This window comes from Podarcis cretensis (genome assembly GCF_951804945.1).
Source record: "Podarcis cretensis genome assembly, chromosome: 14".
NCBI classification, from domain to species: domain Eukaryota; kingdom Metazoa; phylum Chordata; class Lepidosauria; order Squamata; family Lacertidae; genus Podarcis; species Podarcis cretensis.
The window spans coordinates 51,821,649-51,848,728 of NC_137183.1; the positions used below are offsets into that span (position 1 = coordinate 51,821,649).

Here is a 27,080-nt window from a genome sequence, read left to right on the forward strand (position 1 = left end):
AAATGTTTTGTGTTTCTGCAATATTGTATTTCGGCAGCTTCTCCTGCCTCCCTCCTCCCTGGTGCGGTTTATAAGACAGCAGCACTCAGAGCCCAAACATCAGCAATAGAGGAATTCTGTCAGGCAGATCTAGCAGGAGACCCAGGCAAAGCTGAAGAGGAAGGCAAAACAAATGGGGTCTGCAGCATCTTGAGTGCCAAGCAGACAGTGCCTGAGTCAGTCAACAAGAAAGAAAACTGGGGAGGTTCCGATTTCTGGAGAGCAGCTGGGAAGCCTTGCAGAGAAGAACTGAATCTGCCTGCTTTCGGGCAAATGTTTGTTTATCTTTATGTACTGGATTTGATTTCTTCCCCGCCTCTCAGGGCAAACCCTCCACAAGGAAGCTTAGCATAAGAATATTAAAAGCAACACAGCAATAGAAAACACGCATGCCATAAAGCCGCATTGGGTAGGTGTATTTAGGAGCATATACAGTTGACTTATACCAGTTCAGACCATTGATCCATACAGCTGAATATTGTCAATACTGACGGGCAGCAGCTCCCCAGCGCTTCAGCATTCCCAGTCCTATTGGAGATGGTGGATACTGAACTGGGGACCTTTTGAATGCCAAGTAAGTGCTCAGTAGAAGTTATGGCCCTTCCCTAATATATAGAAGGGCCAGCTGTGAAATCAGTACAAATCTTGGTAGAACCTAAGGTCTTTCTGACCACTGAAATACTACAGGAGACAGGCCCAAGCAGACTAATTGTGAGAATAAATCCCACAACCATGGAGCCACCACCAAAAAGGCCCTGTTCCCTTCCATCCTAATCTACCTTAGTGACAGACCAGAGAAGGGGGAATCTCAGCAGGGCCAAGTTGAAGCAAAATTTGAAGCATATTTGGGGCATTTGTCATTGATTTAGACATGTCGGAAATTTCAAGGGACATTGGAAATTTCCCAAAACATAAGCTAATGATTCTAATGTTGGCATCACTGGACTTTGGCTCAAGTGAAATGGGAGGTTGGCTATTTTATTTTTATTTATTGCACTTATATCCCACCTTTTTCTCCAGTGAGTTCCAGGTGGTGTACATGGTTCTCCCCTTCCTCATTTAATGCCCACAACAATCCTGCGAGGTAGGTTAGGCTGAGCGGCAGTGACTGCCCCAAAGTCACTCCAAGAGCTTCATGGCTAAGCAGGGATTCAGATCCCAGCCTCCATAATAATAATAATAATAATTTATTATTTATACCCCGCCCATCTGGCTGAGTTTCCCCAGCCACTCTGGGCGGCTCCCAATCAGTGTTAAAAACAGTACAGCATTACATATTAAAAACTTCCCTGAACAGGGCTGCCTTAAGATGTCTTCTGAATGTCAGGTAATTCTTTATCTCTTTGACATCTGATGGGAGGGCGTTCCACAGGGCGGGCGCCACTACCGAGAAGGCCCTCTGCCTGGTTCCCTGTAGCCTCACTTCTCGCAATGAGGGAACCGCCAGAAGGCCCTCGGCGCTGGATCTCAGTGTCCGGGCTGAACGATGGGGGTGGAGATGCTCCTTCAGGTATACAGGACCGAGGCCGTTTAGGGCTTTAAAGGTCAGCACCAACACTTTGAATCGTGCTCGGAAACGTACTGGGAGCCAGTGCAGATCTCTCAGAACCGGTGTTATGTGGTCCCGGCGGCCACTCCCAGTCACCAGTCTAGCTGCCGCATTCTGGATTAATTGCAGTTTCCGGGTCACCTTCAAAGGTAGCCCCACGTAGAGCGCGTTGCAGTAGTCCAAGCGTGAGATAACCAGAGCATGCACCACTCTGGCGAGACAGTCCGCGGGAAGGTAGGGTCTTAGCCTGCGTACCAGGTGGAGCTGGTAGACAGCTGCCCTGGACACAGAGTTAACCTGCGCCTCCATGGACAGCTGTGAGTCCAAAATGACTCCCAGGCTGCGCACCTGGTCCTTCAGGGGCACAGTTACCCCATTCAGGACCAGGGAATCCTCCACACCTGCCCGCCTCCTGTCCCCCAAAAACAGTACTTTTGTCTTGTCAGGATTCAACCTCAATCTGTTAACCGCCATCCAACCTCCAACCGCCTCCAGGCACTCACACAGGACCTTCACCGCCTTCACTGGTTCTGATTTAAAGGAGAGGTAGAGCTGGGTGTCATCTGCATACTGATGAACACCCAGTCCAAACCCCCTGATGATCTCTCCCAGCGGCTTCATATAGATGTTAAAAAGCATGGGGGAGAGGACGGAACCCTGAGGTACCCCACAAGTGAGGGCCCAAGGGTCTGAACACTCATCCCCCACCACCACTTTCTGAACACGGCCCAGGAGGAAGGAGCGGAACCACTGTATAACAGTGCCCCCAGCTCCCAGCCCCTCTAGACGGTCCAGAAGGATGTTATGGTCGATGGTGTCAAAGGCCGCTGAGAGATCCAGCAGAACTAGGAAACAGCTCTCACCTTTGTCCCTAGCCCGCCGGAGATCATCAACCAGCGCGACCAAGGCAGTTTCAGTCCCATGGTGAGGCCTGAATCCCGATTGGAAGGGATCCAAATGGTCCGTTTCCTCCAGGCGTGCTTGGAGTTGTTCAGCAACCACCCGCTCAATCACCTTGCCCAAGAATGGAAGATTTGAGACTGGGCGATAGTTGGCCAAATTGGCCGGGTCTAAAGATGTTTTTTTAAGAAGCGGTTTAATGACCGCCTCTTTCAGCGGGTCTGGGAAGGCTCCCTCACAGAGGGAAGCATTCACCACCCCGCAAAGCCCATCGCCCAGCCCTTCCCGGCTCGCTTTTATCAGCCAGGATGGGCAAGGATCAAGAAGACAGGTGGTCGGATTCACTCGTCCAAGCAGCCTGTCCACATCCTCGGAGGTAACAGATTGGAATTGATCCCATATAACAGGACCAGACAGAACTCTAGCACTCTCCCGCCCTGGCCCTGCTCCCACTGTGGAGTCTACTTCCTTCTGAATCTGAGCGATTTTATCTGCAAAAAACTTTGCAAAAGCATTGCAGGAGATCTTGGGGTCCCTACCAGGCCCCGGTGGTACAGGTGGTTCCGATAAACTGCGAACCACCTGAAAAAGTCTCCTGCTGCTGTTTTCTGCAGATGCAATGGAGGCGGCGAAGAAGGCCCTCTTCGCCGTCGCCATTGCCACTTGGTAGGCTCGACGTTGAGCTCTAACCCGTGTCCGGTCTGATTCAGAATGAGTTTTCCGCCACCGGCGCTCTAGCCGTCTCAACGATTGTTTCATCACCCTCAGCTCCGGGGAGAACCACGGGGCTGTCCGGGCTCCATGCAATCGGAGAGGGCGCTTCGGAGCCAGACAGTCAATAGCCCTGGTTAACTCCGCATTCCAGCGTGCCACCAGGGAATCAGCTGAAAGGCCATCAACTTGGGATAAAGCATCCCCTACCACTCTCTGGAAGCCAACTGGATCCATTAAGTGGCGGGGGCGGACCATCCGAATCGGTCCCACCTCCCTGCGGAGGGGAAGGGTTGCGGAGAAGTCCAGTTGCACCAGGAAGTGATCTGACCATGGCACTTCTTTTGTTTCGCTTTTACTTAGTGTCAGATCACCAACATCCATAGAGGTAAACACCAGGTCCAAGGCATGTCCGCGGCTATGGGTTGGGCCAGACTTATTCAGGGACAGCCCCATGGAGGCCATGCTTTCCACGAAGTCCCGAGCGGCCCCTTGTAAGGTCGTGTTGGCATGGATGTTAAAATCCCCTAGGACAACCAAGCTAGGTGTCTCCAGGAGTATATCCGCCACGACCTGAAGCAGCTCGGGCAGGGAATCCTTGGTGCAGCGGGGAGGTCGGTACACCAGTAGGAATCCTGTACTGCCCCTATTACCCAACTTCCAGAACATGCACTCAGAAAACTGGGTCTTCCCAATAGGACGCCTGGTGCAGACTAATGACTTCCTAAAAATCGCTGCAACCCCCCCTCCCCGCCCACATGACCTGGGTTGCTGTGCGTAAGAGAAACCTGGTGGGCAAGCAGCGGCAAGGACAGGCCCATCTGCCTCATCCAACCAGGTCTCTGTCACACATGCCAGGTCAAATCCTCCATCCACAATCAGGTCGTGGATGGCAGTGGTTTTATTCATCGTTGACCTGGCATTGCACAGCAACACTTTCAGGTCATGTGGGTTTCCCTTGCTGATTACTGTATCCTTCCGGTCAGGACCAGACCTGGAGGCAGGGATAGTCCTCAAACAACGACTAAACCTGCCTCCTCAGTAATGACATGGTCTGGTCTTAGCATAACTCCTCCTCCTGCCCGTGATCACTGAGATCGGGTGTCCCAATACATCTCCCCCTGTGGAACCTGCCCCACCCAATCTATTGGCTGAGGCCCACTCCCAGGCAGCCATGACCCTCCCCCTTAAAAGGCAAAATACAAACTATATAATAATTTAACAGAGTAATAATAATAATAAAACAAAACAGAACAAAACAAAACAAAACAAAGCAAAACAAGGAACAATAGTGCTGACTCAGTGCTTATCCCACCCCAAGCAAAAATAAAATAATGAAATAATATAATATTATAAAAAACAACAACCACCATTTAAAGTGCTGCAAATTAAAAGTGATTAAAACATTTAAAACCATTTTGTCCATTGCTGCCGGTAGCTACTCAGGCCTCTTATGCTGTGGCAGTGAGTGCAGGCCCCGCCCCCTAGGCCGGATGGAGTTGGCAGGAGAGGGAGCGGTCCTCCCAACACTCACGCAAGCAGCAGCAGCAGCAGCAGCAGCAGCAGCAGCAGTCGTGTCCCGGAAGCCTCTCTCAGGCCTCTTATGCTGTGGCAGTGAGTGCAGGCCCCGCCCCCTAGGCCGGATGGAGTTGGCAGGAGAGGGAGCGGTCCTCCCAACACTCACGCAAGCAGCAGCAGCAGCAGCAGCCGTCCAAGTCCAAAGTCCAAGTCCAGCATTCTAACCACTGCACCTCACTGGCTCTAATGTATTCGTCTTCTTACATTTCTACCCTGCCTTTCTTCCATTAACTGAGCCCGAGGCAACTTCCTGGTGATTGGTTCCCAGTCACCCTTCCAGGTATCCAGCCAGCTTAGTCTCATTTGCCTTCAGACCATAAGGACCTAAGAGCCTGCTGGATCAGGCCAATGGCCCACCTAGCCTAGAATCCTGTTCCCACAGTGGCCAACCAGAGAGGACTGTGGGAAACATGAGCCCAGAAGCAACTCTCCCCTCCTTTGGCTTTCAGCAACTGATATTCAGAAGCATTGTTGCCTCCAACTATGGAAGCAGAGCTGGTAGCCATCCATCGCCTTCTCCTTCTCCACGAAGTTCTCCAGTCCTATTTTAAAGCCATCCAACTTGGTGGCCATCGCTGCCTCCGGAGGGAATGAGTTCCATAGTTTAACTGTGTGAAGAAGTTCTTTCTCTCATCTGTCCTGAGACCAACCCTCGAAAAAATTAAGGACATTTCTCAGAAATGATCCGCACGTCTCCAGACAAATATTATTACATAATATCTGCTCAATGCTCTTTCCACTGGCCTCCCAAGTGGGCTTTTGTCTCGCTGAATCTTTAGAAGAGGATTATTTGAGCAGCTCCTCAGTGCCGACAATCCACTGGATTTATCCCAAAGCCAATCAACTCAAAGAATGATTGATCCTGACTTGGAGGTGTCAACCTATCAGCGAGCCGCCCGCCTCTGCTTTCAAAGAGTTTCAACATTTTAATTACCTCCGCCGTGATGCGGTTGCGCCTGATTTCAAGGCTGGCTGTGTCTAACTTTAGCTTCCAGCCATTAAATCATTGTTCTTTCCAAAGTTCAGAAGACTGATGAGCTGTCAGGACCCACCAGGCTCAAATTGGGGGGGGGGGAGGGGTTGAATTTTTTTAAAAAAAAACCCGAGCCAGAGATGTTATGGTTTCAGAGAACAAAGAGCTGTCCGTGGAGCCAGAGTATCTCAAAACTAAACAGCACTTGCTCGTCCCATTAAATTCTGCTTTCCACTTGCAGTAGATTGATGTTCCTGGAAGACGGGGGGCAGAGTTCTTCTCCTTGGGTGACCTCTGAGAGCCCTTAGACCTTCTCTAGAAGTCTTATGTTACAGCTATTCCTTCATCTTAGCTGTATGGCTCCTGCATTCTGAACAAGCTGACTCGTTTTGCTTTTGTTCCAGCTTGGTGAGCAGATCCACTAAATTCTGGCCCAAGGTCACCCCATGGGCTTCATGATGGCCACAATGAATATTGCTCTACCTCCACAACTGGAGGCAGCGATGCTTTTGAATACCAGTTGGTGGAAACCAAGGGAGAGCACGGTTCTCTTAAGTTCAAGTCGTGCTTTCTGGTTTCCCATCTGGTTGGCCACTGTGGGAACAGAATGCTGGACTAGATGGGCCTGATCCGCCAGGCTCTTCTTATGTTTAGGGCTGAGTGGAGAATAAAGCCCCAGTCTCCCAGGTTCTGGCCCAACACGTTAACTCATGATTGGCCTTCTTGGAGCTATCTGTTGTTGGACTCCCAACCCGTTTCAGCCCCTGTCAGAACGCTTAGTGATCCAGGATGATGGGAGTTGTAGTTCATCAGTGTCTGGAGGGCATTACGTTGGCTATGCCTGCTCTAACCGCTGGCCACACTGGTCTTGAAATCACATGTGGCTCAACTTCGACTTGCTTTCTCGCATACAGACATACAGCTGCAGAAACCTTATGACGCCTCTGCCTGCTGTTCCTTGATTAAGGAGAGGAACTTGACAGATGGGCAATTCTAAAGAGATCATTGCAATGAAGGAGGTGCTTCTGCAAGGCCCTGTCTAACAGTAAATCCTGCAAACAGAACAGATCTATAGGAGGGCTGGGGAATCTTTTTTCAGTGGGACACGTTTCCTGGCCTTCTGGAGGAGGGGGCTCATATTCTTGCTCATCCACATGCCTTCATTCAGAGCCTTGTACATCCCAATACAGTGGTACCTTGGTTCTCAAATGCCTTAGTTCTCAAACGCCACAAACCCGGAAGTAAGTGTTCCGGGTTTTGAATGTTTTTCGGAAGCTGAACATCCGATGTGACTGTCGGCTATTGTTTCCAGGGCGCCTGCACCAATCAGAAGCTGCACCTTGGTTTTCGAACATTTCGGGAGTCAAACGGACTTCCAGAACCGATTAAGTTTGGTGCTTTTGTTTTTGCTATTTATTTTGCGTTTTTGTTTTTGAGGCTTTTTCGGTTAATTTGTTTTTGTGACTATGTGGAACCCAGTTCAGTTACTGATTGATTGATTGACTGTGGAAATGGATAAAAGCCCCCCATCCAAACAATGACTATCATCAGTGCAGGTAAGAAAATTTTTAAATTTTAATTTTTATCATCTACAATACTGTTTTATTTATTTTATGGTACAGTACACTGATTACTGCTTTCATTTTATGGATCAATGGTCTCGTTAGATAGTAAAATTCATGTTCAATGGCTGTTTTAGGGGTTGTTTTTAAAAGTCTGGAATGGATTCATCCGTTTTGCATTACTTTCTATGGGGAAGTGCGTCTTGCTTTTGGAACGCTTTGGTTTTGGAAAGGACTTCCAGAACGGATTAAGTTTGAGAACCAAGGTACCTCTGTACATCCATTTGCACACAGAACACACACATTCCCCCTCTCTCAGACACACACATGCAGAAACTGCAGCAATTAAACAGCACTGGAGCCTTTCATGAGTCTAATTGCTAGAGGGGGGGTGAAGATCACAGAGAGGCGAAGGTTAATACTGCCTCCTCCACCTGCAATCTAAATGAAGATCAGAACCACCCCCCACCCGCAGCAATTAGAACCAATGAGAGGCTTCTTTCAAGCCTAATTGCTGTGCAGGGGGGCAGCACAGTGGAAACGAAGGGGTCACTCTCCAGCTGTGATGACTCCACCCCCATGTGCAGCAATGCATGGAACTCCAGAAAAGGTCTTCCACTGGAGGCAATGGGAGTCTTTCCCCAAGACTTCTTGCTGCATGTAAGGGGTTTTTTTTACGAAACTTCTTACACAAAAAGCACCGCACACAAGTGTGAATTGCCCACACAACATCGCAATCTTATCACAGAATTGTTGGAGGGGCTGCGGGTAACTATAACTTTGTAAGTGCTACAAATATTTCAACAAAATCTACCATTTTGTGTAAAATAATAACAATAATTTTGCAGTAATAGGGATGTAAAGTCAGTTTTGCTTGCATGACCCTCATTATACAGAACGGGGGACACCTAGCTTGACAGCAATGCATGCAAAACGGATCTCTGGGTCTTAGTAGACCACAAGATTAACATGCGTCAGCAATGTGGTGCAGCAGCAAGAAAAGGGAAGGTGTGTGTGGGGGGGGGAGCTAATGCTGTTCTAGGCAACATCAACAGAAGTATAGTTTCCAGATCAGGGGTAGGCAACCTAAGGCCTGGGGGCCGGATGCGGCCCAATCGCCTTCTCAATCTGGCCCGCGGACGGTTTGGGAATCAGCGTGTTTTTACATGCGTAGAACATGTCCTTTTATTAAAATGCATCTCTGGGTTATTTGTGGGGCATAGGAATTCGTTCATTTTTTTTCCCCCCGAAATATAGTCCAGCCCCCCAAATGGTCTGAGGGACGGTGGACCAGCCCCCTACTGAAAAAGTTTGCTGACCCCTGGTCCAGAACATAGTACAGTCATTCCTTGGGTTACAAATGCTTCGGGTTGTGTTTTTTCGGGTTGCGGACTGCCGAAACCCAGAAGTACCAGAATAGGTTACTTCCGGGTTTCAGCGGTTGCGCATGTGCAGAAGCACCAAATCGCAACCCACGCGTACGCAGATACGCCACTGCGGGTTGCGAACATGCATCCCACACAGATCACGTTCACAACCTGAACATCCACTGTACCACTTTATTCTGCCTTGGTCAGACCACACCTGGAGTACTGTGTCCAGTTCTAGGCATCACCGTTTAAGAAGGATATTGACAAGCTGGAACTTGTATGGAGGAGGGCAACCAAGATGATCAAGGGTCTGGAAACCAAGCCTTGTGGGGAACGGTTGAAGGAGCTGGGTATGTTTAGCCTGGAAAAGGAGAAACTGAGAATATATGATAGCCACCTTCAAATATCTCGAGGGCTGTCACGTGGGAAGATGGAGCAAGCTTGTTTTCTCCTGCTCCAGAGGGAAGGATCCAAACCAATGGATTCAAATTACAAGGCAGGCAACTTTGATGAAACATTAGGAAGAACTTTCTGATGGTAAGAGCTCTTTGACAGTGGAACAGACAACCTCAGAAGGTGGCGGACTCTCCTTCATTGCAGGTTCCTAAACAGAGGTCAGATGGCCATCTGTCAGGGATTCTTTAGTTGCAATTCCTGCCTTGTTGGGGGTTGGACTAGATGACCCCCAGGGTCCCTTCCAACTCTGCCACTCTATGAATCTATGATTCTAAGTAACAATTACAAAACAAGCAATAAATCAATGGGTCACTGTATTGAGTACATTTGGACTTGTGGGTCACTGTAGAGAAAAGTTTGAGAAGCCCTATCATGCATGAAACATGCTGTTGCTTCCAGAGCTGTGAATACTCTGGGCTTTAAAAACATTAAAATTCAGCAACCTCCATAAATTATACAGATGGCAGTGATTTATTTTCTTTTGCATCATTATTCTTCTCTCCCTCTCTCCCTCCCTCACTCTCTCTCTGTTTGCATAATTTATTCCAGTTTTGATACTTATGGTGTTTATGGGGAGGGGCGGAGAGCTATGGCAGAAACTGAACCACCATCCCAGAACCAGGAGAGGACTGTAGGTTAGTGGCAGAGCCCTCACTTGGACGCAGGAGGTCCAGGTTCAATCTCCAGCACTGATACTCCAAGCAGGGCTGGCCAAGACCTCTGTATGAAACTCGCAAACCGAGTAGAGCAGCAGTCCTCAGCCTTTTATGACGCAGGGCCCCCTTTTAACCCAAACATGCATGTGGCGATGCTTTTCTCAATCTCCTGCCTGACAGTGCTCTTGTTGTGACCCACCTTGGACCAGGCAATACCAAAGGTAGATAGGTAAAAGGTCTAATGTGGGATAATGAATCTGGCTGGGTCTCATAGGGAACGACAGGCTGAAAAACTCCCCCCCCCCCCCCCCCCGATCTAATGGATTGGCCAAATTAAATGTTGCAGTCGACATTCAAGCTTTAGCTGAGAATTTAGGGAACGGGTGTTAATGGCTTCCGGAAAGGACTGTTTAACCTTCCAAGTGTTAAAAAAATTAGTGGTGCTCTGGTATAGCCTATTAGAAACAACTTCTCTCTCCCCCCTACATTTTAAAAGTTAAAAAAACAAAAAACCCTTGAAGCCAGACAACCGGTGTAGAAGCCATCCATTACTGCTTTTACGCAGGAGCAACAGCTGACATGTATACCCACAGGAAACATTCCATTAAAAGCTATAAGCACCGCACATCCATACAGAATGGCAGTGGGCAGGTGCTGCGCTGCTGGGTGGGATGCCCTGCTATTTTGTGTCCCCCCCCCCCAAAAAAAAAAAAGCATGTGTAAGAGCTGAGTAAGAAACAGTTCCTGAGCTCGAAATGAATTACTTTTCACAGAAAGCAAGAGTGTGCAGGGCCTTCGCCCAGCTGGTGATTGAGAATCTGTGAACCAAGGTGAGGAGTTAAAGCTTCTAAAACAAAAGTCGTTCTTGCTAAAAAGAGTGAGTCAGCCTTCCCCCTGCAGGGGGAGGAGGAGGAGGAGGAGGAGGAGGAGAGCACTCTCTTTGGAAATGGACTTCCAGCGGATCTTGGACATTTCGCACCAGTGGTTTTGCATGGAGCAGAAACGCAGGTCTTAAAATAGGCTCCCCAAACACTCTGTGCTCAAATCTCAATGTGCGAGAGGAAAATGGAACACCCATCAGCAGAAGTAGTAGACCTGGGAGTGCCAGGGTCAAAGAGTGGGGCATCCTTCATATGGGGTGCCCTCTGGCTGCCCTCTGTTGCAAGACAGTGTGTGGGTCCACCTTGATGTGGTCTGTCTAGCAGGACTCCTGCTTACATTCTGATTATTTCAGCATCCTCCCAAGCTACTTGCCTGTCCCAATGACTAGAGAGGCCTAGGCAAATATGTGCATATCTGCTGAACCGATACAAGTTAAGAATAATCACAGAATTGCAGTTGGAAGGGAACCTGAGGGTCATCTAGTCCAACCCCCTGGTAATGGAAGGATCTCAACTAGAAGATCCATGACAGATGGCTATCCAACCTCTGATTAAAAACCTCCAAGGATCAAAACTGTCCTGATGCAGGATGCAGTATACATACATTTAATGTTTATTTTTACACACGTAAAGCCCTGTGTTTCACCTTTCCCACTGGAATTTCATAGTACAGTTCTGCTCCTGCCCAAGCTTGTGTGATTTTCACTATCAGTGAGTGGATTCCCCTGGACTTGATTCAAATGTCTGCTTTGAAAACCAGTAGGTTTTCCTCCAAAGTTGGAACGGAGTGGTCTGTTTCCTGAGCCCAGATCCAAGTTTAGGAACCACATCCTATTAGGAGTGATGTCATCAGCAGTGCATCAAAATTAAAACCACTTGCTCCAGCCCCCACTCTCTGCGAACCTCCCTGAGGCCACCTCTCCCTTCTCCCAGACTCACCTGAAGACTAGCTGTGGAAGCAAAGTCTCATGTCCCTTCGGATTCTGTGACACCATGGAATGCTATGACACCAGGGGTCTTGGGAAGCATTGTTCTCCAGGAGCCCCGGAGAACTTCATTCACCTGTGATCAGTGTGAATGGCCCAGTGCAGCTACCGTATGTCAGCCTAGGCACCCAAGGAATGGCGGGGCAAAGGCTGTCGTTATCCTGCCACTGTTTAAGTTTAGAATAAGGGGAGCAATTCTGGGGAGATGGGGGGGGGGGACTGGGAAGCAGCAGGAGGGTGGAACAAACACCAACAGTGGACGCTCGGGTTGCAAATATGATCCATGCGGGATGCATGTTTGCAACCCACAGCATTCACAACCTGCATCTGTGTGTCTGCACACGTGCAGGTTGCAATTCTGCGCATGTGCGAAGCGCAATTTAGCGGTTTTGCACATGCACGACCGCCAAAACCTGGAAGTAACCCGTTCTGGTACTTCCGGGTTTCGTTGGTCCGTAACCCAAAAAAACACAACCTGAAGCGGCTGTAACCCAAGGTATGACTGTACACCCCTAAGTTGTGGAACTCCCTACCCACAAAGGTGCAGCTGCAACCTTCATTGATCTACGAGACGTATATTTTTAAGACCCACCTTATTCCTGTGGTTGTAAGATGCGTTACACTGTTTTTAATATTCTGTTTTAATGTTGTAAACCATAATCATGTAGGATATATGAGCCCAGGCCCAAATCCAGAAGGATCGGAGCTGGTTTCATATTAAAGCGGGGGCAGGCTACGTTCATATTCCAAACTCTCCCCCAGCTCCAAACTCACCGCATCACAAGTTTCCACGAAGCTTTGTCTTTTCTGACAGCGAGTGTCAGTGCTCTCTGCCTGGCATCAGCTGGGCTGCATCTGCTTATCTTTCGAAAGCAATGGGACCTGGGGAACGAGGAAGCATAACTGGGGGCGGGGGGGGGGGGGTTTGAAATAAGTAGAGGACAAATTTTACTGGGAAGGTGACTGTAACAAGCCAGTGGCATGCATCTGGGACACAGTTTGGCACAGGGGCAAAGGAGGACAAGGTGCAGGCGACCCCTCTCCTTTCCCCACCAAAAAAAACTGGGAAGGTGACCATGTCTGCCAGTAGAAGGATTTGCACAGCTGAGTGTTCCTCTCCTTCCTAGGAAAGGCTGAGGCAACAGGCTTGATTTTTAGAGGTGCATCAATCACCAGCCTCCTCCTGCAGAGCCGAGAAATGTTCCCAGCTGGTGGCGTCTCAGTGGCCTGTGGGCAGCAAGTTAACATTTGCGCTCCATTTCCCAGTCTAATGCCAATCTCTCCCTCTCTCTCTCTCTCTCTTCAACACCACTCATACAGATAAGGAGTAGGAGGGATCTTACAGAGAGGGGGAAATCTCCCCCATTATTTTTTGGTATGAGCAAACTTCCCGTCCCTGTGATGAAGGGCCCTTTGTTTTGCCCCCTGTACAAAACAGTCCTGCCAATCACCTCCTTTTAAACCCCACAAGGCACCCTTTGCCCAGGCTGGTGCCCCCTCTGATGTTTTGGACTACCCCCCCTTGCTTACGCAGCCAGAACGGTGTCATCCATGAACAAAGAGTGATGGGTGTCATCAGGCTTAGCGAACCACCCCTAGGTTTGCAGAAGTACAAAAACCTTGAGAAAACTGCCAAAACAGGTCAACGAAGACTGAGCATGCTCAGTGGGCGTAGAATGCTGGCTGACTGTCCAGTGGGGGATGGGGATGGAATGGCATGGCTGGAATCCTAAACAGCAGCGACCCACACTGCAGCATTATGTTGCAGCGCGCCACTTGCAACAGGCAATTTGCAATATGTAGCTTGTTTGTGCTTGTGGAGGTTTGCTTATCTCTGTTGGTTTTTTATCGTGCACAGACTAAAAAGTAAAAGGAAAGGAAATAAAACATTCACATGTTTGACTTACTCTGGGGACATTTACTCTACATATCATATTTTATTCCAGTTGTACTGTTAGGCTTCCTTTAAATTGGGGGGGGGGGGGGGCGGGGGGACGGACCTCTGGGCTTCCAGATGGGGATGAACTACAACTCCCACCTTCCCTGACCATTGGCCATGCTTGCTGGGAGTTGTAGTTCTAGACCCAGAGAGCTGATGGTTCTGCTCTAAGAATCATGGGAATTGAAGTTCTTTTTGTCAAACCTGCATTTCCCAGGGTTCCCTAGGGAGAAGGAATAACAGTGAAACCCATTTAAAACTGTATTGATGCTGCCCCTTTCATCAGATTCAGTTCCCCTGAACTTTATCCGATAAGGCAGAAAAAAGCTGGATCAGCAGCGCCCCTTGTGGTGGTGAAGGCTCACTACAGCAGATGCGTGTACCTGTGGGTGCTTCAGTGTGGAATATGGATGAGGTTTGTTTTCTTGATCACGGGTTTATTTCCCAAACTTGGCTGGTCTTCAGTTCCCATCACCCCGACTCTGGCATTGCTGGGATTTGTCGTAGCCCACCAAATCTGCAACCTGCCAGGAAAGCATGAGACCTCAGCCACTGTCAATCAAAATAGACAGGACTAGACAGATGGACTACTATTGCTAGGTCAGGAGAATCCCAGACCCCGAGATTTCAGGGCCCAAACCTGATAGCTGGGGGGAGGGAAGCTGGTGAGGGCCCCATTGATCTCACAGGGTCTGGGCCCCAGTGATGTCCTTAAGCATGACTGAATCCTGGAGATGGAGGTTAATTGGGAGAGGGAAGGAGGGCAGACCTGCCCCCCGCCAAAAGTCTATGCAATAATTTGCAGTCAGCTCCTCCTGGGTTGACACTTACAAGGGTGTGTGTGTGTGTGTGTGTGTGTGTAGACACTCTATCCCACCGGGAGATTCAAGCCCTCCCTCTGCTGCGTGGAGCAGGCCAGGCAAATCTGGAGACTTGGAGATGTGGCAAAATTATGTGTTGTTTTGCCACCCTGGTTCCAGCAAGTGGGAGGGCAGCCTTCACCTCAGAGGCCAAGGGGCCTTCTTAAGAGCACGTCTGCTGCAGCTTCTCTCCTCCTTTCAGGGGAAGACTAAGTCTGTTACACACTGACAATACCAGTGGCTTAAGCCCCATAATCCCTCCTTTACTTGACTTTGGGCTATTTTGAGCAGGAGATTAAAAGTGATTATCTACATCACCTGAGATGTTGCCTTTTTTCTTCCTTTCTCTCTCCCTCTCCCTCCTCTGGCCAGCAGCTCGCCTGCGCTGGGTTTTCCTGCTCCCTGCAGATGGAGGAAACCTCTGTGCCTCTTTCCTCTCCCGGGTCTTCCCCCTAAGCCCCTGCCCGTTTCCTGTTGCTGCGCATGGGGAAAGAGCCCCTTATCAAGTGGGATCAAAGCAGCTGGCTGCCCACAGCACAACGTGGCCTCTGAGTCCTCCGTTTATAAAAGGGACTGCTAGCAAGGGCTGGGAATGCAGGGATGATCTCTCTCTGTCTGAAAAGGCCCTTGAGAGTGCCCTGGTTTCAAAGCGAAGAGGGCAAGCCAGGGAGACAGCTGTCGCTTGCCCTCTTGTAGGCTTCTTTTGAGGAATCTGGCAAGCCACTGTGGGAACAAAATGCAGGACAAGATGGATCTCATTGGGTCCCATCTCTCACAGGACTTCTCTACCGTTTGGTTATGCTGGGAAAACGCGATTGTCAGGGACTCAGCGGGAGCGCAGGGAGGGGAGGAGATGGAGAGCGAGGGGGAGCAATCTGAGGGCAGCGTAGGAGAAGATGACAGCAGCCCGAGAGATTCCATGAGCCTCTCCAGAGAATCGGAAGATTCACAGAAGGGGGCGCCGATGGGCAGGGCAAGGGGGGACCCAAGGGGGACACCCCAGAAGCAAGGGGCCAGCGCAGCAGTTGGAAATCAGGACCAGCTTCCCCACCAGAGCGTAGTGGGGGGGAGGAGTCCCAGGTATCAGGGCCAACGTATTCACCACCAGCGAGAGAAGATGAGTCAGGGTTGGCCACGCCTCCATCGGAGAGCGAGGGAACGGTCAAGAGGAAGGTTGCCGGCTGGGCGCGCGCGCCAAGTTCAAATGTACAGGCGAGCGGCACAGCAGGTAGCCCGGATAGGGAACCAGGTCCTAAAGCCCGCCGGAAGGAGGGGGAAGAATCAGGTGGGTCAGCGTCAGAAGAGTCCAGAAAGGATGAAACCCCAGCGGGCAGGAGGGCCCAGAGGAGAAAGGAACTAAGGAAGAGGTGGAGCAAGACGAGAGTCTTAAACTGGTGTGGAAGGGGCGGAGACTCAGACGGGACTTCACCGGTCTAGGCTTTAAGACGTAGAGCTGCGCGCTGCGGCTTTGAAATGGAAACTAAATCTCAATAAAGACTTTTGTAGATAACGACAGTCTGGCGTTGGTCCTCTGTGAGCTGGGACCTAGAGGCAGCTCTGACAGCGATCTTCCTGCAGAATTAGCCTTGTCGTAATTCATTCTGTCTCTAAAGTTAAGGCTGTGAGTGCCGATGTTTACACAGCCAAAACAGCACCACCCATTCATATGAGGGACATCTATGAGGCCTGGGGAAAACCCCAAAGTTCATAGAATCATAGAATCATAGAGTTGGAAGAGACCACAAGGGCCATTGAGTCCAACCCCCTGCCAAGCATCAGACTCTTGGGCTGGGTTGTTGTTGTTTGAGGGGTGGGGTGATTTTGTGTGCATGTAAGAAACAGCCTGAAGAGGATGGAGCATGCTTAGTGACTACTGAATGCTGACTAGATTGGAATAGAGGGTCTGGAATGGTCACCACTCCACGCTGCAACATTTTGTTGCAGATTTCACATTTGTTGCATATCTCATCTGCTCCCCCATTTACCAAGGACAGTCCCGATTTTTTTGCCGCCTGCCCCTCGTGAACTGCTATCGATTTTTGTGTCCCTCTTGGGGATTTTTTGTTCAGATGCTGGTATGAATGGCTCAAGGAGTTGTCGTTCTGCTTTCCACTACAAGCCAAGGGCTTGAATGGGGAGCCGAATGGGGAGTTGTGCTGCAACTGCAGGGGCCTCCTTTTGGCTGTGAATAACATCCTGCAGCACAACACAGAGTGGTTCATTTTGGCATCTGTCTTTCACCAAACACCAGCCACACCCACACCAAACATTTAAAGCTCTTGTGGTGACACTTTAAACAGACACGGCTTCCCCTCCAACCCAAAATAATTATTCTGGGAGCTGTAGTTCATTAGGGGTGCCGATACTCATTAGGAGACTCCCCAGAGCTTCTGGATTAGGCGGCATTCCTATCCCAGCAAAACTTTTGTTGGTCTTCTGCAATATGATTCTATAGGGGCAACTACAGTCCCATTCAGAAGGGACGCGGGTGGCGCTGTGGGTTAAATCACAGAGCCTAGGGCTTGCCGATCAGAAGGTCAGCGGTTCGAATCCCCACGACGGGGTGAGCTCCCCTTGCTCGGTCCCTGCTCCTGCCAACCTAGCAGTTCGAAAGCACGTCAAAGTGCAAGTAGATAAATAGGTACCGCTCTGGCGGGAAGGTAAATGGCATTTCCGCGCGCTGCTCTGGTTCGCCAGAAGCGGCTTAGTCATGCTGGCCACATGACCTGGAAGCTGTACGCCGGCTCCCTCTGCCAATAAAGCAAGATGAGCGCCGCAACCCCAGAGTCATCCGCGACTGGACCTAATGGTTAGGGGTCCCTTTACCTTTTTACAGTCTCATTCACACAATACAGTTAAAGTACCATAAGAACACTTTGAACAGTCACGGCTTCCCCCATGGAATTCCGGCAGCTGGAGTTTGTTAAGGGTCCTGAGAGTTCTTCAAAAAAGAAGATTTTATTGGATTTTTTACCATTTTATATTCAATCAAACAACACAATATAACATTTGTCATATAAAAGGAAAAAGAAAACACCCCATGCCCGTGACTTCCCTCAACTTCCCCTTCTGGTTCTTCAAATATTTACTACTTCTGCTTAATTATTATCTTATTTTTATAATCTTATATGTTAATCCTCTTATTTTCTTCTCAGTTTTATACCAAATTTTCCTTCATGATTACATCTTGCAGTCAATTTCATTCCATGTTGTCCTTATTTAACCGTTGATCTTATCTTCTTACTTGTAAGTGTTTATTCAAACCCTACTCGTGAGTCCATATCTTTACAGTATTTCTGTAAATACAACATAAAGGGTTCCCAGTCTTTTTAAAATTCTTCATTATCATTGTCTCTAATTCTTTCTGTCTGTTTCACCATTTCTGCATATTCCAGAAGCTTGACTTGCCATTCTTCATTCGTTGGAGTGGTTTAACGATCAATCCTGCTTCCCAGGGAAGTCTGGGAATATAGTGCATTCTTGTATGATATGATTTTTTTAATGTACACTTTCCTCCAGTTTATGCATTTTTCTACGCATTGCTTGGCAAGAAAACTGCATTACATATTTCAAAAGATAGCAGTGTTTCAGCCTGCAAACTGATTCAGAATTTGGGGGACTCCCTTTTAAACATGAACTGGATTGAATTCCTCCCCCCAAAAAAATTCTCACTCCTCGCCTCTTCTCCCGAGGGACCTCCAGCCAACCTGGATGCCCTGCTTAAGGGCACGGCAATCTTAGCAATGAGATTAGGAGTGCTCCAAGCATGTCCCCATTTTTATTGCTGGAGGGTTGATGCATTGCCACCACTTGGAAATGGACTTTATCATTTCCAGCAGGTTACAAGCTATCTGACATTTCACATGCCTGTGTTTTTATGCACAAGAGGTTTCTATCTAAAGAAAACCCATGCACATCCCTCCTCCCCCCCCAAGAAACTTGGGAACTGTAGCTTCCCCCTCACAGAGCTACAATTCCCAGCACCCTAAGCAAACTATAGTTCCTGAAATTCTTTGGGGGAAGTCACATGCTTTAAATGGGGGTTAAATCTACGGTGTGGATCTGCCAACATACTGAGGAAACAGCTGAATCCTAGAGAGTAACTCTGCTAGCATCTCAACAACCACATGGGAATGGGCACCCACATGTGGCAAAAATGGGGACAGAGAGAGCCTATAGGACCCCTCCATGAATATGGGGGGGGGGCAGAACTCTAGGACTGCGTCTCCTTTTGCAAGAGGGGGGCAGTTTCAGCTCTTCCGTCACAAGCCTCCAAAAATTTCCTCTTTGTCTCTGCCATGAAATGTGTAGGATTCCTGCTGCCCTTCCCCCGACACATGGTCACCTTGACCCATCTGTGTTGTTGTTCCTCCTGCCCTAAACTGGAGGCACGATTTGTTCTTCTACTTGAAATGTTTTTCATTTAGAGTGGCTAGGAGTCAGAATGACCTGTCTTCAACCGAGGCCAGCCCCCTACGGTTTCAGAGGGAGAAAATATTCCAACTAAGCTTCCTGCGTGGAAGGAGGGATGTCCAGTCCAGCGAGTCGCACAGAGAAGCACCGGAAAGCCTTCTCTGAGGACAATCCTGCTGCTCTACCTTTGCACTGCAAGTGACTGGGTGAGCCAGTTACGCTCTACTGCAGAGCAACATCCAGAACACCCACCTGCAAGTGTAGGTTCATTGGGCAGAGATAAGAGCAGAGCAGAGCATCATCCAGAGACACAGGGCGCACACTCAGCATTGATCCCATGCCAGTTTTGAGATCTTTCTGCATATTCCAGCAGTTAAGACATACCAAAGTCTTGTGCCTGGCATATGTGAATAACTGTCTTTGATGAGGACTGGATTAAACTTTTGGAAGTCCAGCCTCAACATGTTTGTGTTAAAATGTTCTCTTCTCTTTAGCATTTTAGCTGGGGGGTCTGTGAATTTCAGGTGCAAGTGGGTTGAAACTTGCTAGAGGTCTCTTGGCTGGAAGCCACCATCTTTCTCCCAAAATGCATCTTGACACCGGGCAGCTGCCACCAAAATAAAGGTGGTCTCACCTGCAGCAAACCTTTTAACCCAACACACATCTTGCTCAGTGGCATTTCTGGGGGTGATGACAGCCTCCAATCTAACAGAGTTACAAGGGAGGTCTGGTAAACGTCTCTCAAAAAATATTCTGCACCCAGTAACGAAAATGGTCCCCAGCTTTCATGGCCTACAAGTGGGGCCAACCAATTGGGGGGTGGCAGGAGTGCCAACTTGGTGCCATGACCATGAGTGCCCAGGGCCGTGGGTGCCATGCAGTGTGCATGGCCCTGGCACCAACATTTGTGGGTGTCTCTGGTCCCTTCTTTGGGAATTTTGTGGGTGCTCGGGCACCCAGGGCCCCAGGGAATTGGCACCTATGGGGGTTTTGTTGCTTAGCCTTAAGCTTCCCCACACCAATGCATAACTCAAAGACATTTTGGGTTGTAATTCCGTATCACTAACCTGGGAGAAGTCCCCGTTGGACTCAATGGTGCTTGTAAGTGGGGACGGCTAGAAGTGTCTAGCTCCGTTCCTCATTTTTCCAATCTTAATTTGGTTCATCTTATTTCCACATGTTTGCAATTGTCTACAAGAAAACTGACCTGCATTTTCATACACATAGCTCCCCAAATAGGTATTGTTCTACATAGCTTGGCTTAGTACACACATTTTGGCAAGCATTTTACCCCTATGTAAAGGTAAAGGTAAAGGACCCCTGGATGGTTAAGTCCAGTCAAAGGCAACTATGGGGTTGTGGCACCCATCTCGCTTTCAGGCCGAGGGAGCCGGCGTTTGTCCACAGACAGCTTTCTGGGTCATGTGGCCAGCAGGACTAAACCGCTTCAGGCGCAACGGAACACCGTGATGGAAACCAGAGCGCACGGAAACGCTGTTTACCTTCCCGCCACAGCGGTACCTATTTATCTACTTGCTCTGGCGTACTTTTGAACTGCTAGGTTGGCAGGAGCTGGGACAGAGCAACAGGAGCTCACCCCATCACGGGGATTCGAATGTGGAATGCAAGTGGCGCTGTGGTCTAAATCACTGAGCCTCTTGGGCTTGCCGATCAGGAGGTCAGCGGTTCAAATTTACCCCTAACAGAATTGCATGTTATTTTCACTAGTCTGCATACGTGAGTGTGCACTTTTTGCTAACGTGCCCATTTTCCGATGGGCCGACTGTGCCACAGATCTCAAAGGGGACCTGCATTTCTACTTCATGCATTGCTTTGAGAAGTGTTGGTGCGGTAAGTCCCCATTAAAACACAACCTGGAATGGATGTCTCCCCGATTCTTATCTGTGAGCAGACACGTATGGGGCTTGCGTTGTTAGTGTTGCTTCCAAAGAGGAAGCGGCAAGCGCAAACCTCAAAGGGGAATCTCACTCGGAAAGCTAAAAGGGTTTTGTCAGAGCAGACTTGCTCCGAGACAGCAGCACACCCTCTTGCATACGTTTGACACACCACGGTTCTCATTTCAAATGCCACTAGGTTAGATTTAGACTCCATCTGCCACGCCGGAAATTAATGGCAATCATTAAGGAGCAGCAGCAACAACAACAAAAGGGGGCACGAGGAGAAAGCTGGCGAAGTGGGCCTTGAGGTAAAAGCAACAACAACACGCAGCCATCTCTGCCAGTGAAAAAATTAAAACTATTTAGACATACAGCGCCATTTATTACTGCAGAGTTCTCCTTCCACCTGGGGTTTAAATCTCATTACAGTTTGCCCAAAACAGATGTTACCCTTTTAGCGGTAGGTTATTAACGATAAAACTCAATTCCTCCAGAGAGAATCTGTGTCAGGAGTTTGGTTGGAGATAGCTTTTCTTTTCGCAAAGTGTGGGCCGGCCTTTGCCAAAATGGTGCCCTCCAGATGTTTGCGGCTGCTCTGGCAATTGCAGGCTCTCGGTCAGTTCAAATAGGGAGAGGCAATGCTTGAGGTATTGGGGTCCTGAGCCAAATAAAAACATCACTGACACAAAGAGTTGGGGGCTGCAAGACCCCCTCCCCAAATTTCAAAAGAACTCTAGGGAAGAACCATTGGTGGCGGCTCCTTTGTGCCAGGCAAAAGCTAAATAAATGCCATCAGTAAAGTCTGGCCCAAAAGAGATGGTAGAACCGAGGGTGTTTGCTGTGACTTGTTTGCAAAGCATTTTGAGGATAAAATTGCTTGCATCCACCAGGACCTTGGACTCCACTGCCACAGCAGCTGACTCTCAAGAGGTGCCCAGAGCACTGTCTAGTCCTGTTACATTGGACAAGTTTCAGTTAAGTTAGGCTTAAGGATGTGGACAAGGTGCTGGACCCTTGTTCCTTTTGGTTGAAAAAAACTAGCAGGACAGGTGGCTGGGTCAGGGAGGTGAGGAATGCCTCCTTGGGAGAAAGGATGGTCTCTGCCTGCTTGAAGGAGGAGGTTGTTCAATGGGGCAAGGTGGTTTGAGTATATTACATCAATCTTGGCCCGGCCGCACTGCTAACTAGTTTCCAGGCCAAATTCGAAGTGCTGCTTTTTACCTATAAAGCCTTAAACAGCTCAGGACCATAATACTTCAAGGACTGCCTCTCTACATATGAACCAACCTGGACCCTGCAATCATCATCTGAGGCCCTTTGTCATATGCGTCTGCTGCAAGAGGTCCAGAGGGTAGTGACATTTGTGGAATGCTCTCCCCAGAGCTGCTCACCTGGTGCCTTCATTGCATCTCTTTAGCTGCCAAGCAAAAATGTTCTTCTTCAACTGGGCCTTTGGCCGATTAACGTTCTGTGTCCTTTTAAATGTGTTTGTTGGCGGGGGATGATTGGTTTGTTTTTGCTCTTGTTTTTATTGAGTATTTTGCGTTCTCATTTTGCATTTTTATGTAGTGAACCGCCCTGCGGTCTTCGGATGAAGGGTGGCGTACAAATTTAATAAATAATAAAATACAGTGGTACCTCTGGTTGCAAATGGGATCCGTTCCGGAGGCCCGTTCGCAACATGAAAAGAGCGCAACCCGCAGTCGCGCGTCTGCGCATGTGCGGGTTGCAATTTGCACTTCTGCGCATGCACGTGATGCCATTTTGTGCTTCTGCGCATGCGTGAGCAGTGAAACCAGAAGTAACCGTTTCCGGTACTTCCAGGTTGCCACGGGACATAACATGAAGCAGACGTAACATGTAATGGTATGCATATCGAGCAAGTTTAATGTAAAAGCAGAAGATTGCAGTGACTCACATTGCCTACCTTGATCAGAATGGGGAAAGTGTCGCAGGGCATGAATGAGTCTCCCGTGGCATTCCATCTCGCTCGGATTCTGATATTTCAAAAGGCCGAAGTTGAGGCGGAGGGAGGCAGCAGGGGGGATCAACCAGGGAGCTAATGATCCTTCGCCTGTTAAGCAGATGCTACGTATAATTATCCTCAGTGGCCTTCAGCTAGGCTACCTGTGGTTTGTGATCCTGTTAGATCTTTATGAGCTAAGCGGCACAAGATGGCACACATCAGTAGAGATCAGAGCAGCTGGAAGCTTCGTTCAGATGAGAGCAATGACAAGCGCGCTCATGAGAGGCATAAATGTAGCACGGCTCCTTTGGCAAAGCTAGCCCTGTCTTGGGTGAGAAGGCTGGACTGGGGCAGGCATAGCCCTGGGCTAGTGGCATCAGGGACCTGCTAAGATGGCACCTCCAGCAGGTGAACACTGCCACGTTTTGGAGCATCCTAGCACCTCCTCTTGTTGCTGCCGCCAACACACACAAGGGCACAAAAAAGTAGGCAATATATAATCTGACTACAAAGGAGTCCTACGAGGTGTGATGACTGTATGACCAAAGGGGAAATGAACGTCTCTTCTAGTGAGAAGAAGAAGAAGAAGAAGAAGGAGTTTGGATTTGATATCCCGCCTTTCACTCACTTTAAGGAGTCTCAAAGCGGCTAACATTCTCCTTTCCCTTCCTCCCCCACAACAAACACTCTGTGAGGTGAGTGAGGCTGAGAGATTTCAGAAAAGTGTGTCTGGCCCAAGGTCACCCAGCAGCTGCATGTGGAGGAGCGGAGACGCGAACCCGGCTCACCAGATTAGGAGACTACCGCTCTTAACCACTACACCACACTGGCTCTCAAATGGTTTGTCAAAAGTAGAACTTCCATGTGCAGCAATTGTCTATCTGAGGTGAGGTTTTGAATTGGATTTATTTGGTCACAGGATCATTAAAAGACTGCATTTCCATAAGATCAGCCAAGACCTTCTGGTGTGTCCCCCACCTTGAGGCTTTTTGCCACTCACCCCTCTTCTTGGTTCTGTGCAAACCCCTTTCAATGAGTTTTGATGTGTAAATTTGCTCCTGAGTAGACTTCAATAAGATTCCTTTCAGAAAAAAAAAAGTTTGATTACTCATTTTAGGAAATGATAATTTTGTAGTCCATTTTAGGTTCCATGTAGGATGAAGAAATGCTTTTTGCGAGTCTGAAGTAGAAAATCCCCTTCAATCTAATGCAGCCGAGCTGAGCAGAGTTTGCCAGGGAACGGCCTCTGGCAGGAAGAATGCTCACACCTCCCTGACTTTCCTGTGTGTAGATCATGTATGGTCTGTAAAATGACTCAACCTTAGCTATTTACCGTATTTTTCGCCCCATAGGGCACACCGGCCCATAGGGCGCACCTAGTTTTTTTTTTGGGGGGGGTAAAGAAAAAAAATGTTATTTCCTCCCCAGGCGCGGGGTTGGGGCGGGGGAAGCCCGAGCTTCCCCCGACCCCAGAACAGGCTGCTGTCCGCAAGCCGTGGGAGAGCTGCGCGACTTCGCACAGCTCTCTCACGGCTTGCAGAGAGCTGCACGAAGCCCGAAGCCTGGGGCGTGCTGAGCTCCCGGCTTGCGGATAGCTTCCTGAAGCCTGGAGAGCGAGAGGGATCGGTGCGCACTCTCGCTCTCCAGGCTTCAGCGAAAGCCTGCATTCACCCCATAGGACGCACACACATTTCCCCTTCATTTTTGGAGGAGAAAAAGTGCGTCCTATAGGGCAAAAAATACGGTAAACACATTCAAGGTTCTGAAGGGACCATAGAATCATAAGAGTGAGAAGGGACCCAAGGATCATCTAGTCCAACTGATTCTCTTCCTCAGCTTCCCACCCCTCCCTCTGCCCTCCAGAATTCCTTTCTCACACAGTTGCAAACCCACGGGGGATCCTATCTTCTGCTTCACTAGGGAGAGCCACACAGCCTCTCCAGATTTTCCAGCTCTCCCTCTCCCTGCATCTTGTTGTAAATGAGCCTTCTTCCTCTTTCCCCACGAAGCTGAAGGACTGAGCTGGCAGCTGCCATTCACTTTTTCGTCAGGCTGGGAGCCTCAATGGCACCCCTCTGGAGGCTTCACCCAGGGCAGAAACCCTGGCTAGATCCCACATCCCACACCCCAACTATCGCTCTGGTTTGGGCTGCATCCACACCACACATCTAAATTATGTGAAAAGTACAGAACTTCCCCCCAAAAGGCTGGGAACTGTAATTTACTACCCCACAGAACTACAATTCCCAGGACCTTAACAAACCAAAGCTCCCAAGATTCATTTGGAGGAAGTCGTGTGCTTTAAATATATGGTGCGGACACAGCCTTGGGCTCTGGCCTAGGTTTGCATCACTTTTGATGTCTTCTGGCCACTTTGCACCCCACCTTCCCCACACCCCAGATCTAGAATCTTCTTTGGTATACAGTGGTACCTCGGGTTACATACACTTCAGGTTACAGACGCTTCAGGTTACAGACTCCACTAACCCAAAAATAGTACCTCGGGTTAAGAACTTTGCTTCAGGATGAGAACAGAAATTGCGCAGCGGCGGCGCAGTGGCAGCTGGAGGCCCCATTGACTAAAGTGGTGCTTCAGGTTAAGAACAGTTTCAGGTTAAGAACGGACCTCCGGAACAAATTAAGTACTTAACCCAAGGTACCACTGTATCTGGAGAGCTTTTTATGCTTTCCCTGCCTGCCATTTCTCTCTCAACATCTTCCCTGCTTTTGCGGCGTTCCCCTCATTTAATGAACAACAGCTAGGAGAGAGAAAGAGACAGAGGAATGCTAGAAGTTGGCTGCGGCTGGCTTATATTACCTCACTCTACAAAATACGGAGAGTTTGTGGATCACAGTGCATCCCGATCCCAATCTACCTGCTGCGTGCCCCCCCTCTCTGAGCACCCGACCCCGGTAAGAGGAACTAAGCGACTGGAAATTAATTCAGGTTTGGAATCAAAGGCCCCCTCATTATCCAACTCTGCTGCAATTCAAAGCAAGTTCGCCATGCAAGTGTGTGGAGGCTGATCTGGGAATATGCACAAGGACGAGAGAAGGGGGGAGAGAGAGAGGGAGAGAAAATGAACCCAGACAGCAGCCTGGGCCTGAGAGCCTCCTTCCCACCCCTGACGTATACGAAATGGACATCCAGCCATTTAGTGGAGGCTTCACCATTAATAAATGTTTGCTATACCATCTTAGAGATGTCTCCTCTGATTATTTTACACATAATGAATAGCTCTGGCTCATTCTAACATTTGGTGCCTGCAAGCCAAATAATAAAAATAAAAGCGCCCCCACCTCTCCCATCTCTTTGCATGATTAAACATTTATCATTTGTAATGGATCGCGGCCTGCTATGTCATTACTCTCTTTTGGTAACAAGCAGTTCCTCCATTTATTGATAAACTGACCTGGGCAACAGGGAAAGAGGATCCTGAAGAGGAGCTGACAAAGAGGGAGGCAGGAGATGGACTTGGGTGCAGGTAGAGGGGGAGGCACAAATGTCTAGGTAGGAAGATAAATGGAAGCAGATGAAAGCCAACTTTACATCTGTCTGTAACACAGAGAGCCAGCTCAACCCCACAAACACAGCTCTTTCAGATCGCTGAAATCCTAGTGGGTTACACTGAACTACGAAATGAAAGCTTTGCCCGTGATTCTTGGCCTTAGTGGACAGGTGGTCTGGAGTGAATAACCAATTAGGTGCAGATCGACAAAGAAGGGGGACTTCCTGCATTAATGCTGGAGATGGCGGGCCAAACTAGGTGTGGTGTGATTGATGTAATTTTGGGCTTGGTGATTGTTGTTTCCAATAGGAGCTGGGTTGGGAGTGTTATGTGGGGCAAGGGAAGAGGGCTATAAAACTCCCATCGACATCAATGGGCCCTTTCTTCTCATTGAGAAGAGCTGACATGCGGGCCTTGGACTGGATCAAAGCTGTGTTTGGGGACAAAGGGCTACTAGTCTCCACTCAGCCTCGCACCAGCATATTGTAAACAACAACAACACCCCAATATATGAAATAATTTCGTGAAATAATTTCGAACTTCTGAAATAAATCCAGAGAAGGGCTGCAGTCTGGTGGTAAGACGTCTGCTTTGTACACAAAAAGTCCCTGCGGTTCAGTGCTCAGAATCTCCAGGTGAGGCTAGTAAACCCCTGCACAGCTGCTGCCAGCCAGTGCCGACAACAGTAAGCTAGACTGCTTGACAAAGGCAGTTTCCAGTGTCCCTATATTATTCTTACCCTGCGGTGGAAGTGTGCTGTTTTACAGGGGCTGCATTTCACTTTGACAAATCCAACTAATTGCCTTCCCCCCCTCTCTGCTTCTTTGTCGGCAG

At 48.9% G+C, this 27,080-nt stretch overlaps 1 protein-coding gene and 1 long non-coding RNA gene across 7 annotated transcripts in view; one reads left to right on the top strand and one right to left on the bottom strand.

The window, feature by feature from the left end:
• On the bottom strand, positions 1–27,050 carry LOC307203353. 2 transcript variants are annotated; one of them, XR_013833179.1, is made up of 7 exons: positions 26,151–27,050; positions 23,738–23,818; positions 22,699–22,898; positions 17,325–17,401; positions 13,984–14,124; positions 12,436–12,543; positions 1–151 (listed from the first exon to the last, which is right to left on the bottom strand). It is a non-coding gene; the product is annotated as an uncharacterized lncRNA (long non-coding RNA). The 2 variants fall into 2 exon arrangements; XR_013833180.1 differs by lacking the exons at positions 17,325–17,401; positions 26,151–27,050 and having other exon boundaries at positions 23,738–24,063.
• The window catches only part of ELFN1 (extracellular leucine rich repeat and fibronectin type III domain containing 1), a 267,561-nt gene that overhangs the window by 236,742 nt on the left and 3,739 nt on the right, over positions 1–27,080 (top strand). The gene's annotated exons all lie outside the window — the stretch shown is intronic.